This window comes from Tenrec ecaudatus, chromosome 8, assembly GCF_050624435.1.
Source record: "Tenrec ecaudatus isolate mTenEca1 chromosome 8, mTenEca1.hap1, whole genome shotgun sequence".
NCBI lineage: Eukaryota > Metazoa > Chordata > Mammalia > Afrosoricida > Tenrecidae > Tenrec > Tenrec ecaudatus.
Genome location: NC_134537.1, coordinates 6,112,982 through 6,130,171, shown reverse-complemented (window position 1 = coordinate 6,130,171; position 17,190 = coordinate 6,112,982). Strand labels below are relative to the sequence as shown.

The 17,190-nt window shown below is 48.1% G+C and overlaps 1 protein-coding gene across 2 annotated transcripts in view; it reads right to left on the bottom strand.

Annotated features, from left to right (window-relative positions):
* The window catches only part of MED12L (mediator complex subunit 12L), a 375,484-nt gene that overhangs the window by 193,017 nt on the left and 165,277 nt on the right, over positions 1–17,190 (bottom strand). The window lies entirely within an intron of this gene.

Here is a 17,190-nt window from a genome sequence, read left to right as displayed (position 1 = left end):
GGGAGACAGAGGAGTGCTGTGTGTCCCACCGGGGCTCGACTGCGTGCTGTTGACTCCTCCCTGCCTTGTGACCTTCTCTTAGGGGATGTCCCAATGTCTGCAGATGGGTTGCAGGTCTGTGCTCTGATGCCCCTCATTTTCAATTTTCAAAACAATTTCAGTTTCAAAACAATGTGGTTTTGTTTATTTGTTTGTCTGGGGTCTTCTAGTGCTTGTTACCTGGTCCTGGCGACACCTCAGGATCACACAGGCTGGTGTGCTTATTCCCTGTGGGTTTCCCCTTCAAACAATTGAATGCTGACCAGTATTTCCAGTGCACACACTCGGTGTGTTTCTTACATCTTCTTCTGAAGCTATCGATGTTGTTCAATATTTTGTTGGTGGGGTACTTCAACGTGGCACCTCACAGATGGCATTTTTTCCCCTCAGGTTTTTCAGCTTGAGAGATACTGAACGCATTCTGCCCTGAGGATTTGCTAACTCCAGGTCTTTGCATGTTTCATTACGACGCTGGACCTGGTCTTCTTAAACTGCCTTTTGAAATTTTCTGCTCGGTTCTTTCACGTCATCGTTTCTTCCACCCACTCCAGTGACTGTACATTCCAGAGCAAGTTTCAGGGTCTCTTCTGACACCCACTTTGGTCTTTCCTTTCTGTGCCGTTGTTTTAATTGCCTGCTCCTTTCTTTAGGCGTGATGGTTCTTGGCATCACCCCACAACTTGTCAGGCCTTGGACCTGACACTCCACTGCCTCAAATCTGTTCCTGAGATGGTTTGGAAGTCTCGGTTGGATAGATTCAAGGTCATATTTGGGTACTCGTGGACTGGTTTTAGTTTTGCTGGCATGACTTCGAACTCAAGAATTCCAGCTGGATGTGTTTGAAGGTCTAAAATGCTTTAGTTTATATCTGGGTACTCGATGCGGGGTTCACACACTCCCTGCAAGTACAGAAAGGGCGTTTGGGCATTTCTCTGCCTTTCTGGATTTCATCAAATTTTCAAGGGTGTACACAAACTAAAGTTAAAAAGTATTGACTTAGTGAGAACCTAATTTGTTGGGTAAACTTTCAGTGACAATAAAACAGAATACTATTTTTTATTAATCATTTTATTGCAGGGCTCTTACAGATCTTATAAAAATCCATTATTCAATAGTAATAAGCACACTTGTACATATGTTGCCATCAACATTTCCAAAACAATTCCTTTCTATTTGAGCTCTTGGTATCAGTTCTTCTACAACCCCCCCCCCATGAACCCTTGATCAATTATATATTATTACTGTTTTTTGTGTCTTACATTGTCCATTGTCTCCCTCCACCCACATTTCTGTTATTCATCCCCCTTGGGGGGAGGCCTATATATCCAACCTTGTGATGGGTTTCCCTTTCTCCCCCCCCCACCCCCTCTACAACCATCCTCCCCCTACACTCATGATATTGCTACTCCCACTACTGTTCCTGAGGGGTTCCTGTCCTTTATTCCATGTGTCAGGAGTTTGTATCTGTGCCAATGTGTGTACTCTGGTCTAGTTGGATTTGTAAGGTAGAACTGGGTCATGGTAGTGGGAAGGGTGTGGGAGGGGAAAGGAAGCATTCAGGAATAGAGGAATGATGTGTATTTCGTCAGTATTATCCTGTACTCTGGTTGAATTGTCCCTTCCTTATAACCCCTCTGTGGAGTGATGTCCAATTGTCTACTGATGGGCTTTGGGTCTCCACTCCAACCCCCTACTTTCACATCAATACACCATATATATTTGCGTATAAGCCGAGTTTTTCAGCACATTTTCTGTGCAGTTTTGGTGGTAAAATTAGGTGCCTCGGCTGACATCTGGCTCGGCGTATCCTTGAGTATATACGGTAATTGTTTTGGATCTTTTGATACCTGATAACTGGTCCCATCAACACCTTATGATCACACAGGCTTGTGTGCTCCTACATGGCTGCTTATTTAACTTCAAGCCTTGAGGACCCCAGATGATACATCTTTAGATAGCCGGGCACCATCAGCTTTCTTCACCACATTTGCTCATGCACCCATTTGTCTTCAGCATGGAAGCAGAGTATCAAAGAGTGCCAAGTTATTAGAACAAAGTGTTTTTGTGTTAAGGGAGGCTTGAGTGAAGGCCCAGAGTCTGTCTTCTATCTTAATATTTAACATATACATATATGTGCACTGGTCTCTATCCCTTTCATTATACATTAATATATTTACACATAAACATACCTATAGCTATACCTCTCTAAATAGCTTTTGCCTCTTACTTATTTCCTCTATTTCCTTTTACCTTCCTCCTATCCCACTATCAGGCTCACCTTCCATTTGGCTCTCAGTAATTCCTCTCGGATGCATTGTGCTTGATCAAACCCAGCCCGGCATTATATGCCCTCCATGCATCAACTTTAGATCTCTTGTTGTTCTCCTATCCCTGAGTCTGTTGACTCCCCACTCCCCCTCCCTGCCTCCTACTCTCCCATGTCCCTCCAGAACAGCAGGTCAGTTGTTTTCTCCTGCGGATTGTTCGTCCTGCCTACTTATATAGATAGACATAGGGCAAAAGAAAAACGAAACAAACAAAAAACCAATAGATAGTTCCAGATCTGTCTGTTGACCCTTATGAGTGTTCTCCAATCAGGTTTGATGAGGTGCCTAACCTAGTCCCCTGAGTCAGAAGTCTATTTTCAGGATTTCTCAGGGACAGGGCAACTTTGCTCCCCTTGCTGCCCTGTTACACTCCCTTTGAGTTTCACCTGCTGTGCGTGGGGCAGACCAGGCACACTTTCTGTACCATGTCTCCAGTGTTGTCCCCCGTAGCACTATGGGTCAGTGAGGGAACATCGTGTCTTGTGGTGGGGCTGACCCTTTAGTCCTCTCAGTGCATTGGCTGCTCTGAGGAGCGATGTCATCCCCGGGGCTTGGTGGGCCATAATGAGGTTCATGCTCTCTCTCTCTCCCTCCCTCCCTCTCACAGTTTAGTTCACTCCCATGTGGCCTGGACAGACTTCCTCTCTCCCTGGGCTATATCTTTAGTGCTGTCCCCTGTATTACCTTCTTCTGGGGAGGGGCAAAATACTACTTTAAATGACTATTTGTTTATCAACAGTCTTTAAATAGTTTTTAAACTCTTAACACGTTTCTTAAAACTCATTATTTGGTTCAAGGGTGGGGTTTACAGGAAACTTCAGGAGTCCAAATTTCAAACATGGTCTCAGAAAACACTGATCCTGTTTATCAGATCCATAAACCACATTTTGAGAACCACTGGGTCAAGGAATAATGCGGTCATGTTAACCTAATTATGAAGCTAAACAACCAAACTCCCCAAGTGAAGTCATGCCAGAAGACTAATGGTTATTTCTCAATTCCACGGCAGTGAATGGCTTGTTTAGGGAACCAGTGGTGGCATTTGACCTGGGTTCTTCAGCAGCCGTCTCCTCCTTTCACCCCGAGTTAGCTATGCTCCACATCAGGCAGATTCAACGGAGGAAATGTTTGCATGCAATTGCCCAGACAATGAGGTTGAACTGAACACTGACGTTGGTATCAGCACGAAAGAGTGACTGTCGACACAGTGCCACCATCGTTCCCACAGCTGCCTTTTTATCTGGTCTCTCCAGATATACACACGGGAAAAAGAAAAGTGCCCAATCTCTTCCACATGCAGGTCTTTTCAAAGCGCAGAGGAAGGGTAGAACGTCATGGAGCTTGGGAAATTCCACTCCCCTCCCATTTCAGAATTCAACAAATCAATAGAGTGTCACCATATATGCTTGAATATAAGTTGATCTGAATATCAGCCACCTAATTTTACCACAAAACTGCATTAAAAAATGTGCTGGAAAACTCGGCTTATACACAAGTATATACGGTGCTCTCAAAATCAAGCTGTTTCACCCCAAAGGAATCAAAGCTGAGCCATCTGGTAAGGGGTTACTAAGCCAGGCAACACATACACTGGGGAGGGGGGGTGTCATACAGCTCCCCCACTTCAAGGAACTCTGTGTAGGGCAGTGGTTCTCAACCTTCCTAATGCCATGACACTATCATACAGCTCCTTGTAGTGAGCCCCCCCAATATAAAATTATTTTCGTTGCTACTTCATCACTGTAATTTTACTGCTGGTATGAATCAGGCGATCCCTGTGAAAGGGTCATTCTACCCCCAAAGGGGTCACGACCCACAGGTTGAGAACCACTGGTCTGGGGCGATGGAATGAGGCCAGTAGAACAGATGTTAGAGCCTTGGGAAAATAAGAGACCAACACTGACTTTGTTATAAGTGTCTTACCCGTGAGTCCTAGGTAGTATGAGGATGGTACTGTTAGGGAGCAGGATAGGGGGTGTTTCTTCTCCATGCCTACGGCCCCCAACAGGAAGGTGGAAGTCAATAAAGGTTAAAGGGCATGCGCCAATTCAGACCCCAAGCCAGGGGAGCAGTACATCTGGGTGGGCCGCAAACTAGGCCAAGTGGGCTTAATTCAGCCAATGGGGGTCAACCAGTACTGTAGACATGCCTCCCAGCGGAAAGCCCTGAGAGGCCGGAACCTGGCGACCACCGCCCTCTGCCCACCTGCTCCTCTGCCTTCCGCCTGGCTGTGCTGTGGTGTCTCTCTCTCTGGTCTCAGGTCGCCATGTGTGGGTGTGCAGTCCAACGAGGTTGCCTGTGTTCAGTGACTATAAAAAACTCACTTGGATCACAAACCAGGCTTTGGCTGCAAAGCCAAGGACCGAGCTATTTCCCACCCGAGAAATCTAACAGAATCATGAACGGGACAAAATGATGAGAATCCTGAACAGCAGCCTGGGAGATTATTCTTTTCTTTAGATGAGGTCCTAATGCCCATGCATCCCAGGAAATAGATTACCTGGGCGTTCGTTTAGTACTGTATTGTATTGTCCTTAAGAACAGGTTTTTAAAAGGTGTTAGTAAACAGCCTTTCATCAACATGTGAACCAACTTAACAACAAGAAAACAGTGAACATACATCAATCTGTTAATGTGTTCCGGTACCAGCAATTCCGATTAATGGTAATACACGATCAGCTGTGTGAAGCTAAATGAGATCTTCTCAACCACAGAGGTCTTCAGTCTGAGGACTCACATTTGAAATGCATTCATCTCCCCTGTCGCCGGTCTCCCCCCCACTGCCCCCATCCACCCATATTCCCAGCAGTGAGTTAAATGCCATAGTTAATCAAAATACAGTGATTTAAGCTTCCCTCTGAAGAGTGCTTAACAAATCTCACTGAATAAATCCCAAGGATATGTCTTCCCTCACAAAGAAGGGATTTGGCTTCAAATAGTTCAGAAGAATTAAAACCGTCAGAAAATGCCTGGAAGACTTCGGATTTAAAACAGAGGATAAGCAGGTTAGGAAAAGAATGTACTGGGGCAAGACCTCTTCCAATGAGTTATTAGTGTTTGACGCGAGACTCCTCCTAAGGACGAGAATGGAGTATTTAGACAAACACGCACACATAGTCAATCCTCAGTCGTATGTCACAACAGAACTCACGACAAGGAAGGGCAAAGTAAAGTCCTGTCTTTGGGCTCTTTTGCAGGTTTTTGTGAAGCACTGGGCTTCAAGGCGTTTGGGCACCAGGCCATGCTATCTTGGCTACCCAAATTCTACCTATGCTCTGTGCGCTCTGCGTGAGCTTATTTCCCAGTGTGCCTGAAACATTCCATGTTAAGCCCTGCTGTAACTATTAATAGCACTGGCCTGGCTCTCCAAAGGATGCCAAGTTGAACAGTCATTTATAAGACCACCTCTCTGAATCGGTTTGGTACGTAAGACCTCTTCAAAAGTATTCCCTGGGGCTATCTCAAATCCTTGAGTCTCCGAGGAAAACATGTGTCATGGAGCAATGTTGGTTCTTCTAGTTCTTTAGTGCTTCCTGCCCCCCAATATCATGACCCAGTTCTACTTTACAAATCCAGCTGGACCGGAGCATGGACACCAGTACAGATCAGAGCTCTAGACACACACAGAATCCAGGACAGAGAAACCCCTCAGCTAGGGTAATGGGAGCAGCAATATCATGAAGGTAGGGGGAAGGGGGAGAAAGAGGGAACTGATCCCCATGATCGACATTTAGCCCCACCCCCAACCCTCAGGGACGAACAACAGAAACACAGGTGAAGGGAGACATCGGATGGTGTAAGAAACAAAAATAATGATAAGTTATCAAGGGTTCATGAGGATGGAAGGGGAGGGCAACCCGAGGAGCTGGTGCCCAGGGCTGAATTAGAAAGGCAATGTTTTGAACATGATGGTGGCAACAGATGCCCAAATGTGCTCGATACGCTGGATGGACGGATGGTGGCAATAGCTGTACCAGCCCCCATTAAAATGGAAGAAGAAAAGAACATGGCATCGTGATTCCAAATGAATGCCTACTTCTGAAGGGAGGCAGGTGTGGGCGGCTCATTCCAGATTCCACTGAAGGACAGCTGGCAAGCTGAACACGGAGCCACGTCCCACAGTGGGCTAATGGATCACACCCCAACAGAATAGTTCAGACCTTCAAGCCTGCCGCTTTAGATGAACCCCGCATCTCCTGCTTATTTAAAGTATATTACGAACAAGTATTTTGGAAGTTGGTTGGGCTTAGGAGTGACGCATGTAGGCATACGTTCATCAGAAATGACTGGCCTCTCAGAAGTTCGACACACCCACACACATGTCCGATAGGGATCGGACAGGAAAGCCCTGTCCTCCAAAGACCTGCGAAGCATTTAGCAGCAACATCTGCCCGTCCTGGGCGGTTCTTTGGCCCATTTGTACCAATAGGCAGGACAGATGGGTGTGACTTGATGTCGTTCTAGATTCTAAGTCCATCTTAGAAATGCCTGAAGGGCATAACTTATAATCAGCAGACACACCAAGCCACCGAAGGGGGAGACGAGATAAGTGCCCTGTACACCACAGAATGCAAATTTACAGGCGGTCTGGATGCTGTGGGGATGTCTCGGGCTTAAGGACGAAACTCTCTCACATCACCCCAGAAAGGAGCTGAAGATGTGGGGCTAGAGAAACACGTTGACAGCCCCCCGCCCCCGTGTGCAATAAACTACAGGCTTGTTGCCCCAACTCAACAGACAGGGGTCATAAAGGGGAACTGGGAAGCCAGAGGGGAAACTCAGCTTTCCATCGATTGGTCATTTCACTGGGGTCTTGCATGTTCTAAGGCGGCCGTGTGGCTCAAGTGGCGAGGCGCTCGGCTGCTACAGCCAAGGTTGGCAGTTTGAAGCCACGAGCTCTCCTTTCAGGGGGGAGAAAGGCGAGGCAGCCTGCTCTGGGAGAGAACGAAAGCCTGGGGAGCCCGGGAAGGAGATCTCCTCTGGACTCTGGTGTCGCCGTGAGCACACTCGACGGCCCTGGGTTTCGATTCTGGAGTTGCACGTTCCCACACGGTAGCTTCCAAAAGGCCGGCCGGGAGCTGCGCAGTCAGCAACGGTCTCCACGTGGCCTGCTACTTCGGCTCGGCTTCTCCTGCCACGGCAGCACAGTAAGCGCCGAATGACTCTCACCTCGGGGAGTCTCTGTCCTCGTCCTCCAGGTGCTACAGACTGCACTCTCAGTGCAGGAAACCGCATGCATGCCAGGTAGCAACGGGGTGGGGCTGTGCAGGGGCCTTCCTTCAAAGGTGCACTTTCATCTCTTGGGCCTCTGCTTTAAGAGTCCAGGAGAAAAGTTTCCACCACTGGGGTTACTAGTATGCAAACACGCATACATCCACCATATGGACACTTTGGAACCAGAGTGTCTGGGGTAAGTTTCTCTTAGTTTTTATTTTTTAGTCTAGGTAGGTTTACAGAGCCTACCAGTTTCCTATCCAACAGCAGACACGCGTTTTGTCTGGTTACAGTGTTTGCACCCTTCCCGGCTGGACTCACCGTTCCTATCTGTCCTCCCCGTCCCTTCCTGCATTCTTGATGTCAGTGTCAGGGCAAACGCTGCCCTTTCGGGCTCTGTAGCGTGCAGGCCTCCCTGAGGCTCATTATTCACTTGAAAGGCCTGTCTCTTGCTTGGCTGAAAGTTGATCCCTGGCAGACAAACTTTCAAAAAGGCCTTACAGGAACTGCCAAAAGAGTCTGGGGAGATTACGGAAGAAAGATCTTAGGGAGGGGGAAGGGGATGGTGTGTTAATCTAATTCACTAATGGCAAAAGCGCACAATCAACCAAGCCATTAGGCCTGTGGCTAAGTAAAAAAGTTGAACATCACACTCTCATCTCTGTTCTTGATGCCCCTCCACTGGGCCTGCCTGACCTTTCCCTCAAACTCCCGGGCCTAGTCACTGACAAGAAACGCACGAAGATCCTATCTGCCCAAATGCTGAATGACAGCGCAGCGAGCGCGGCACGGGGACAGGCTTGGGACCAGGACATCGGGGTCTGCCTGCAGGATATGCCGGCGGGGGAGGGGCAAAGAGTGGAAAGCAGGATGCAATCAAATAGGATAATGCTAACATGTATTGGCCATGCGTTGTATTAAGACCTACGTTAAGCATTTCATGTTACAAAAACATTACACAGCCCTGTGCCATCGTCCACCGAGTCAATGTCTACTCGCAGAGACCCTGTCTGAGCCTGTACATCTTTACATGGGCCGTCGGCCAGATCTTTTCTCTGGTGGGTTAGAAAAGCTGACCTCACAGTCACGCAGGCAGGGAGATGCTTTTATCTTCACGATTTTATGGGTGACAATGGTGAAGCTTGGAGAAGCTGACAACAGCCCAGCGGCTCCGGGTGCCTAAGCTCCTTGTTTACACCTTCACTATGCTGGGGCAGGAAGAGATCTGACGCGGAAAGGCTCAAAAAGAACTCAGACACATGAGTGCCGAGGCTCGCTGAAAATCCCCGAATCTCTCCGGGTGCACTGGAGAGTTCAGGATGTGCGCATTCCCTTGTAGACAGTATAAGAAACTCTCTGTTTCGTGCCTCTGAATGGAAATGGATCATCAGATCTGGCCTTTACCTAGAGACTGGGGAAAGGGATTTGTGGGGGAGGGGGACCTATCATCAGGGGGCCTTCACATGGTGTGTGGACGATCACTATTATCTGTTCATTCCGTTCCCCCAGGACCTTTTGGCAGTACTCCCCTCTATCTGACAAAGGGTTCAGAATGCCAAGAATAGATAAAGACCTCCAACGATGTAAGGAAAAGGCAAACCCGATTTAAAAAACAGACCTAAAGGGTCCAGCAGCAACCTTGTGGTTCTCAGCCATGTAGCCAGCATCTCTACCCCTTCTCCATCCCCACCCAGTGTAATCTGACATCTCGCCTTCTCAAGACGCCTCACAGAAACCTTGCCACCGTTCTGCTGGTGCCACAGCCCAAAGGGGGAAGTGCGGGCTCCTTTTAGACATGATCATTTTTTTTGTCCCAGAAGTTTATTGACGCAGATTCCTTTGTTTGCTCTCTCTCTGACTTTCTTCACCTTCTTCTGTAGCCTGACGTCCGTCCGTCCCTCTGTCTATGCCTCTCTCTCTAGCTCTCCCTTCCTTCCTTTCGACTACTCTCTCTTCACTCTGTCTTCCAATCTCCCCTCACCCCGCCCCCTTCACTCTCCTTCCACTCTAAACACCCGGGCAGGTGGTTCACGCTCATAAAACCTGCTCACTGACACCCACGCTCCGGGCCCACTTGCCTCTGATTCCTGTCCTAACGAGACCAAGGACGTGAACAGTCATTTTCCAGTCGAAGAAACACAGGTGGCCCTTGGAGCACACACTAGTCATGAGAGAAACCACCATGAGCTATCACTTCCTGCGCGCTCTCCGAAAGGGCTCAGCACCTGTTGGTGAGGGCGGGAGACGAGAAACGCTTGCTGGCGGGACTTGCCAGATGGAGGACAGTTAAAACATCCCCACAGCATCGCCACGTGACCCACCAACCCCGCCTGTCAGCGTGCATCCCACAGGGCTGAAAGCAGGGACACAAACAGAAAGCTGTTTACCAGTGTTCTCTGTGGTCCTCTTCCCCATGGCCCCGAGACACAAGTCGCCTAATGTCAATTGACGGATGGACGGGTGGACAACACACGGACGCACTGGCGATGACATCGTGCTCAATGAAGTCCTGGCGGGCAGGTGCCACCACATGGATAAACGTGGACAGTAGTGTGCAAACGCAATAGGCAAATCACAGAAGGACAACTTCTTGTGGAAGGCCACTGCCAAAAAGCCTCCAGGGTGGACAAGCGTAGACAGGCCTCACTCAGTTCCTGAGTGGCTCTCAGGGGTGGCCCGAGAGGAAGGGGAACCGGGGCTCCGTGAGTAGGGACCCTGAGCTCCCGTTAAGGCTGATGGGAAAATGCAGTGGCGACACCATGTGATGAATTCAATTGATATCCCCCAAATTGCACATGGGCAGAATGTTAGCAACAGCAAATGTTGAATACATGTGCTGCCTCTCCTACCCCCACCCCAACCCCCACCTAAAAACACCTCACCCACCACTGCCTCCAAACACTAGGACCGCCTTCACACCCCAGACATCTCCACGAAACTGCACTATCCAACACAAACAGTCGTCACATGGTCTGTACACAAACCATCGACGGAAACCCAGAGCGGACAGATGGCCAGAGAAGTGTGTCCTGGTGGTTAGGGGTCATGCGTCCCTTTCAACTCACGGGGCCCTAACGATGGCCAGCATGCAACAACGCTGCCCGGTCCGGGGCCGTCCTCAGAATGCTTGCTACGTTGGGCCCAGTGCTGCAGCCACCACGTTAAAGGAGGGCAACGCGGCATCGTCGTGTGGGCGAATCTCATCTTATTCAAACAGGCCTGGGGCGGGTGGAGAGCTTTATTCCGTACACAGAAAATGGGGGAAAGGCTCTCTGAATTTCATTTCAAAATCCTGTTTTTCCAAGCCATGTCTTTTGGAGGGGCATGCAGTTTCCACTGTGTAAATCGCCTCCGTGTTGCTTTTCAATTCTCCATCTGGTAAACAACACCCGGGCGGGCAACGCCACCAGCGACGGCGGCCTTCATCCTGTTCTTCTGTGTGCCCTGCCACCCTGTGGCGTAGAGAACATGGGCCCTGCTGCCGAGATGACCCTGTGGTCGAGGACCCGGGGGAGCAGCGGGGTTGAGGACCTGGGGGAGCAGCGGGGTTGAGGACCCGGGGGAGCAGCGGGGTTGAGGACCCGGGGGAGCAGGGGGATTGAGGACCTGGGGGAGCAGAGGATCGAGGACCTGGGGGAGCAGCAGGGTTGAGCAGTGAGGCCACGGACACACACACAGCAGGATCCCGCAACCAGGCCAATCTACTGTGGAGCAGGAGCTCCTGGCCGTGAAGCCATGCTGCGCCCCGTGTCCCCAGGGCGACAGATGAACAAATGTTTCAACGGGCTAAATGATAAATGTGCAGTGGCGGGGCCCTGTAAATATTTAGACTAACTACAACATGCCAACTACAGCGAGGCTGGTGCGAGGAGAGAGCTGCACATACAGGCAGGGAGCCGTGGGAAGATGCCTTCCAAACAAGGGCACTTCAAAACCACTCTAAATGGTTCTGGAGGGGGAAAAAACCAAATTAACACCTAAAACGTATCAGACCTAAAACGCCTCATGGTCATTCCCTGCACTGCAATCACTTCGCTCATTTCAGAACCAGCTGGGTCATCCGCTGATTTTGTGTTTTTAACTAAGCGTCTCAAATACAGGGCCACCCACTGCCAACGAGTGGCAAACCACAGATATTTCCTACGTGGACTTGAGTTGTTAACTGATTTGGGAACCAGCAAAGAGATCATTCACCAAATCCAAACATGTTCCCCCTCCCTAATACACATTGAAAACAAAACCCCCAAACACCTGGGTTATTTCACATGCACAAAAAGGACATATTAATAATCAGTTGGACTAATAAGATGATCGACTCATTTTAGTTACCTAAAGAAAGTAAAAACTAATAACTTAAACTGCTTACTGATAAGGAGGAGCCCTAGTGGGCGGTAGGGGGGCATGTTGGGCTACTAGCTGAAAGGCCATCAGTTCAAACCCACTAGGTCCCTGGAGGGAGGAAGACGAAGCTTTGTGTGTGACCCCCAGGGGGAGTTGTACTGTCTGTCCGAGGGTCCCCGTGAGTCAGAATCGACTCGGTGATGCCCGGTTCGGTCTGTGTTTTTGGCATTCATGTCCACATTACGCCACAAGACTTTTCGGAGAATAATGTTTTAACCTTCCGTGTCAGCTAACAGACTTATGGCATGTGGCGACGAAAAGGTCGTTCAGGATCACACAGTTTGTACCCATTAAGAAATCTAAGGAGAGGAACAGGAAGAAATGTGTTGAATTGGCAACACTGAAGAAAGAGTCAGCAAGCAATTTGCCTTCCCTGAGGGGTCCGGGTTTGAGTCGGAGGTTCGGTGGGGCGGTGTCTCTGAGGCTTCCTGAAGCAGTGTCCCCACGGCCCCCTGATAAGGCACCCAGGAGGACCACAGAGAGAACCAATGATAAGGACAGAGTACATTATGAGAAGCGGGTCAGGGAAAACTTGGAAATGTTTGATAAGCATCGTATCATGTCTGCCCTCGCTTTGCTGCTCTGAGTTCACCAGAATGAGGAACGAAGGGCTGGTTTCCACCTGACGGTATATTTGTAAGTTGGAGCCACTTCCCAGGGGATACTTGTGATCAGAGCAGGGCTTTCCCAAAGCCATGGTACCTCAGCCAACCAACACCAAAAATCTAACCCAAGGCCCTTAAGTCACTTCCAACTCACAGGGATCCGCTACAATTGAACAGAATTGCTCCACTGGGTTTTTCGGAGGCTGCAAATCCTCATGGAAGCAGCCAGCCTCACCATTTTCCCTCATGGTCGTTGGTGGGTTTGAATCCAACCCTTAACCCACTGTGCCTGCAGCGCTCCTGTACTGAGCCAGGACCTACTCAAATTTGGATTTTCTTTTTAAAAAATCAACAATGACAAAAATTGAAAAGCAGAGCCTCCTGATTCTATCAACCATATAGTCAACAATAACATGTTTTTGAGCAACTGGGAAAGAAATAGCCTACAATAATCTTAATAAGAGCCCATCCTTTCCCCTGGCCATTAGTTAACAAAACATGCTATAGCATTTAAATTCTGAAACAACTATAATGAGGGAGATGGGACCAGACACGTTCAAAGACTGAAGACACGGAGCAGTTACAGGACTTGTCCAAGGTTACGTGTGGATGGCACAAGGCAGTGTTAGCTTTCAGAACCCAAATTAACCAAACCATACAATATAGCGCTAACTGCAGAGAATCAGAGCTGAATATAACCAGGGCACTCTCTTCATGCTGGAGTCAACGAGTTTGCTAGAATTTTCTCTTTGTTTGTCCTGAATGAAATGTCAGTCACGGATGGTCAAAGGTTTCGTCTCTGGGGCCAGCTCTTACTCTGAAGACCCCTAGGGAAGGAAGCTTCAGGTAAAGGGCTACGATCAGGTGCTGATGTCTCCCCAGACAGGCCACATGTCTGTATGACTAGCAGACGGAGGAGCATCAGTCCAAGACTTACCCCCAAAAGGGAGACAGTCAGGATCCTGGGTGAGCCTTGTGTGTGAGCCTCTGCAAAATCCAGGCAGGGCAGAATCCGGATTCGATGGAAGCACTCGTGGCCAGCCGGAAGGAGAGGGACAGTCCTTTCTGAGTGCAAGAGGAGAAGACAGGCTGCCCAGTAGGAGGGGCCCGGGCAGGGCTTTAAGGGATGCCCAAGGGTTCAACAGGTGGAGATGGAGGGCCAGGCCCGACTAAAGGCAGAGATGAAAGAGCAAGCTGCTGTGGGGCCACTGCCACTTGGACAGGTGGGGGGGGGCGGGATTGGGGGCTGCGGGGAGCTCTAGGGAAATTAGCACAGTGGCTCTGACTCAGCGCAAAACTGTAGGTGCGATCGACTTAAATGCCGTCACCAGCCAGTCTACAGGAGGATGCCCCCATATTTACACTAGCCTACCATTTCAGAGATAGATTCAGGGCCCCTCCCCACAATCTCTCCAGGTTGTTCTCTGGGTGCTAATGGATCCCATCAATAAGCTTCCCTTAGACTTTCCCCCAAGAGCTTTAGAGCTTATAAAACGTAGGAGGGATTTTCATTTAGAAAATTTTCAGTTCTCTCCTTCAGCGCACCAAAAGATTTAACATCATAAATGGACAAGCAAACACACAAAACCCCAGACCAATTTGAGGAAAACCAACTTGCTTACCCTTCAGCATTCTTATATAAAACCCACTCCTTCCGATGTACAAAGACAACTGTTTTAACCCGAAGCAACGGAGCCCCGTTCGACCCAACCGTGCCAAACACTGGTGGTGATGAAACCCTTAACACAGGCGTCAAGGTGTTCTCTGTTAGTGAATTACAGGTAAGCAAGCCTGTGCCTCTGACTCAGTCGGAGTCTTTATAAAGCGCCAGGCATGTTTTCAGATCACAGATCATAAGCCTTCAAAAGTGAAATGGACATCCTGGCTGCATTTGGCCTGTGTCCATGTTGACAAGCGCCAGTCATGAAACATGCAATGTTGTAAATTAATGTGGAAGAAAGAGTATTAAGAAATCAACACTTTCTCTTTTAAATTTTGTGATTTTTGAAAATAAAGACGGTAGATGTTGAATGTATGAATTCGACTAAGTGAGGGTCCCTGCCCTCAAAGATTCACGATCTGGTAGAGAGAGACACAAACAGCAGAGTGTAAGAAGAGCAGGTGAACTATTGATCTGGGAGCCCAGTAGTAGTCGGCATACAGAAGGTGGCTAAGGAATCCTAGCTGCTTGATGTGCTAAAAAGATGAATATGAGAAGGGAGGGAGAGAGGGAGGGAAGCTCTGTCGTTTTCAATCATCGGGGAGAAGGGTACCTTACAGGGACTCAATAATGGCTTCCTAGGAATGGGTGTGTTGAACCACATGTGAATGAAACTGTCCCCAAGGTAAAGAAATACTCAGTTAAACTTCTAAAAGAGTGATGTGCTTATTATAATGCGAGTGGGTACCCCCTGAAGAAATGGAATCCCACCCCCAGTATGTTATTTAATTTTTTTTTAACAAAACAAACTTATCACCTTCAAAGTACCCTCTGTGACACTTAATAATACATTTGTCAAATCTATGATTCCATTCTGGAATTTTTTTTCAGAATTCATCTCTTTGGATTTCCAGTTGACAGCACCTCCCTCATTTTTTCCTTCACCTCTTCTACATCTCCAAATCCCTGTCCTTTCATATCCCTCTGCATTTGCACAAACACAAAGAAGTCACGTGGAGCCAAGCCAGCTGAGTACGGTGCCTGGGGCAAGAGAGGCACGCTGTTTTTTGCCCAAAGATGGCACACTGAGATGGGTGCAGGAGCAGGTATATCGTCAAAGTGGTAGAACCAATCCCAGCCTGCCACAAAGCAGGCCTTTGTTGTGGCACATGGTTACACAATCTTCTCAGAACCTTTAAATGGAAAACTTGATTAACAGTCCAACCTGGTGGCATGAACTCCAAATGCACTATCCCCCTCGCATAAAAAACCAAAAAACAAATGAGCATCGTCTTGATCTTTGATTTCACTTGACGAGCTTTTGGGGGGTGAGGGGACGATGGCATCTTCCACTGGCTTGATTGATGTTAGCTTTCGGGGTCACAACAATAGGACCATGTCTAATCACCAGTAGTGACCTGGGGAAAAAGTCTGGGTTGCTCTGGAGTTGTTCTTTCGAGGCACGCATGTTTCCACTCCATGCTCTTTTTGCTGGTCAGTAAGAACCGGAGGTACAAATTTCTCAGTGACCCTTCTCATTCCCAAATCTTCCATGAAATTTCACTAAACTGAACTCCAAGATAGCGCAGTTAACTTCCCCATCTCCTCCATGGTCTGTCGTCGGTCTTTGAGCACAAACGCACAGATTTTGTTGACATTTTCATCCATTCAGGAAGTTGATGAACACCCAGAATGAGGTTTGCCATCATCGATCTATATGCCACCTTTTTTTGAAATGAGAAAACCACACGTACACTTGAGTTTTCCCTATTGCGCTGTCCTTGTAAGCTGTGTTCAACATCATAAAAGTTTCTGCAGCATTTTCCCCGGGCAGGAAACAGAATTTCACAGTCGCATGCTGTTCTCTTAAATTGGCCATCACCAAAAAGACGAGGTTGAAGCAAAATTATGTGTGACCAGAGAGCACCTTCCCAGGTGATGCCACTGGGTGCACTAATTCAGAACGAGTTTCTGAGTGCTCTCCTACCTAGCGGGAAAAATGTGTACTACTACAAGAGCTCAGCCCAGTGGAGCTTCCCGAACCCGACCCCCAATATTTTTGTTTATTTGAGGGTGGGATATCCCCTCGTAGACATCAGAAAATAAACAGTCATATAAAATCTGTCCCTAAACCTCACGGAAGGAGAAGTAGAAAGTTATTCCAAGTAAAGGGATGGCCTAAGTCACATATGGAGGGAGGAACTAGAGACACAAAGGGAGGCCAGAAGATGGGCTAATAGAAACGTAAGTGCTGGTGTAACATGAAAGTACATGACATCAAGTAAAACGGAATACAGAGGGGTATCGTGTAACCTATACACAATTCGAGTGATGGCATAAGAACATCTAGTTGTACGGTGCCTCACAGAAGGACCACAGGGAAGGGACGATAGGTCCAGGGTGCAGTATAGCACTGATGAAACACACAATACTCTAGTTCTTTAATAATTCCTCCCCCTACTCTTATGAGCTTAATTTTACCTCATTTATCTCATTAGACCTGCATATATTCATCTGTATACTTAAGATTGTTCAATGTATGAAACCCAAGATAGATAAACCCTTCAGAAACAGTAACGGGAGCAATGATTCCCTAAGGGTATGGGAAGAGGGGGAAGGGGGAACTGATGGCAACAATGACTATATAACCCCTCTAGTGAGGAGTGAATAACAGAATTGTGGGCAAACAGATACACTGGATGGTGTGTGGTGCAAGATATGGGTGTGTGTGTGTGTGTGTGTGTGTGTGTGTATTCCTTGTTGATGGGGGAGGGAGGGTAGAGGGAGGGAATAAAGGGGAACTGATTATCAAAGAGTTCAAGAAAAAGTTTTGAAACTGATGGTGGCAGAAATTGTACAACTATGCTTGATCTAGTTGAATTATGGAAGGTTCTACTATCTCTAAAAGCTCCCAATAAAATGGTTTTTAAAAAATGGAATGCCT